The sequence below is a fragment of the Nicotiana attenuata genome, chromosome 6 (genome assembly GCF_001879085.1).
Source record: "Nicotiana attenuata strain UT chromosome 6, NIATTr2, whole genome shotgun sequence".
Taxonomy (NCBI): domain Eukaryota; kingdom Viridiplantae; phylum Streptophyta; class Magnoliopsida; order Solanales; family Solanaceae; genus Nicotiana; species Nicotiana attenuata.
This window is the reverse complement of record NC_031994.1, coordinates 55,997,613-56,000,364: the sequence shown is the minus strand read 5'-3', so window position 1 is coordinate 56,000,364 and position 2,752 is coordinate 55,997,613.

Below are 2,752 nucleotides of genomic sequence, written 5' to 3'. Positions count from 1 at the left end.
TTAAACTAAAATTACGACCCCTCCCCCCCCCCACGTCGATCTCCTTCTATAACACAAATAGCCATTGCACCTTCTTCTAAAAACAAGGAAGCAGCCATGAAAGAAAAACTTCAACCATTTCTGATTTGAAAACACACACCCATAACCTACAGCAGCGTCCATAAGATCCCTAAGGAAAAGTTAGCCGGAAATTCTCCCTTCTAGAGAACAGCCAACGTCCAGTGACCCATCTTCTCATCTTTCAGCCTCAAAACAGAGATCGCCGGCGACCTCGAGTTCCTTGTTTGAAGTCGGTGTTCGATTCACTTGAGGTTCGAAGCCTTCCGGGTAGTTTGAGGTCCCTTCGTTGGTCCCGTCGATTACTCATTCGTTGTTCTTTAGTCAAGTTTGTGTAGTTACCGACAGCACTTTGTTTCCCGATGAGTTCTTGCCGAACTTCCGCCTTTGTATTAGAGAGATTTTCATATATAGAAGGATCTGTATATTTCATTTGGTAAATCAAGGTCCATTTGCGCTTAAAATCCAGGTATTATATGAAAACAAATCCAGAATCAAGGTTCTTAAAATCCAAAATTCAAAACTACTAAACAAGCTTTAGGACACCTAATTCGAAGGCCTGCCCCAACACATTTCGTGAGGAATTTCAAGCTGTTTGGCGCAATTATAGTGAGCTGTAGCTTCAGCAGAATCCCATTTCGTTTGATGTGAAGGTTGTTTGCCGATTCGAGTTTCCGTCCGCGGTTCGTCACATTTTTGAGTGTTAAACATTGAAACAACCAATTTCCCGGCTATATTGAGGTCCAATTCTATTATCCTCTATCCGTTTTATTCAAGCTTAATGTTACATGTTCGTTTGGTGATATGTTCCCGTTGCTTATGTAGGTGTTTTTCATAGTTTTGAATTTGCACATTTAGTTATCTGCTTGTATGTTTGCTCGAATTGGTTATAGCTGAACATGATTTTGTCACAGTATAGAAACTGGGTTGCTATTCATCAACTGAACTACGTCAAATTAGATTAAAGGGGCTCGGGTGTGCATTTCATGTGACCCTACCATAATTTTGAATAATATTAATAAAAATAAACATGTTATAAATCCGGATGTGCATTTCATGTGACCGTACTTTAATTTCCAATAATGTTAAATAAGATAAACATGACGTGAACCGCGGGTGCATTTCATGTAGCGTGGTTTACGATGTGTTTTCAAAAAAACAAATAAGTATATGGCGATCATGAATTTTCCTAAAAATATTAAAAGCGGTTAGAAAGCTAAAAAAGCACGTAGGTTTAAAATGTGTAATTAATCAGATAATTAAGCCAATATTAATAGTTAAGCGACCATGCTAAAACCACGGAACCCGGGAATGCCTAACACCTTCTCCCGGGTTAACAGAATTCGTTACCCGGATTTCTGTGTTCGCAGACCATAAATAAGAGTCAAACTTCCTCGATTCGGGATTTTTAACCGGTGACTTGGGACACCATATATTATCCCAAGTGGCGACTCTGATTTTTTAAATAAAAATAATTCCGTTTCAATTGTCACTTTAATTGGAAAAACTCCCCTACCCCTTTCCGGGGTAGAAAAAGGAGGTGTGACAGCTCTGGCGACTCTGCTGGGGACAATAACCCAGAACCTCTGGTTCTGGGTTCAGAATTTGAGCTTAGAATAGCTGTTATGATTGGCATTTATTTGTTATCTGATTTTTACATGTTTGAGCCTAATGTGTTAAATGCCTCTTTTTATCGCTTTGATTTTGCTTGAACTGTATATAAATTGTTACGAAACCCTTCTTCTCTCTGAGTCTTCTAAATCACCTGGGAAGTGTGCACTTCGTGTGACTTCTTTTCTGTTAGAGTCATATCCCAATTTTAGAACGAGGTTCGGACAAGTTGCAAAGCCGGTGAAGCTTCTGTATTCCCAGTACGCTGCCCCCCCCCCCCCGGCTCGAGCTGTCCGCTCGGGTAAGCCAGGTCTAGAACAATACACCTAGGTTTTAAAACTAGGATGACATAACCTCATGTCGGATCCCTAGTAGGAACGTTTATTTTCATCATGTGCATTTGACTTAGGGGACTCAACAAAGGGGTTGGGTCCGTCTAGGACAGGTGTACCCAAAAATAAAAGACCATCCTGATGCATCCTAATGTGCCACATGTTGCAATCTTCAAGGGTAAAAGGGGTCATGTGGCAGAACAATGAGGTTTGAGGGCAAATGAGAAAGAAAAGAGGCTGAAGTATAAAAATAAAGCAAGTAGGGCCCAGTTATAATTTTCTTTGACACTTTTTCAAGAAAAACCCAAAAAAAATGAAAATGAAAAATCCAAAAAGATTTTGCACTTCCCCCATCATTTTCCAAAAAAAAAAATCAAAAAAATGAAAATGAAAATTCCTAAAAGATTCTTCACTTTTCCATCTTTTTTTTTCAAAAAAAAGAGACAAAAAATATGTTCTTTCCAAATCAGTTAATTTTTTTCTTGCCTGTATCCAATCTTCCCGAACTACGCATACCTGATTCTCGTCTTTTGGAACGGGATACGTAGGCAGCCCGCATTGGGTCCGATCTTCCTAGTGAGTCTTAGGTTCTTGGCTTCGCGGAGTCTTAGCCAAATCTTACATGTCTAGCCACTTTGGGCCACGAAGGCCGTTTTGCCAAAATAGCCTCAATAATGTCTTGCATGTGTTCTAGGTCTTTAACTTCATTTGGTCTTAATTTTCTCATACAGGTGTGGATCTACTTACAGGAG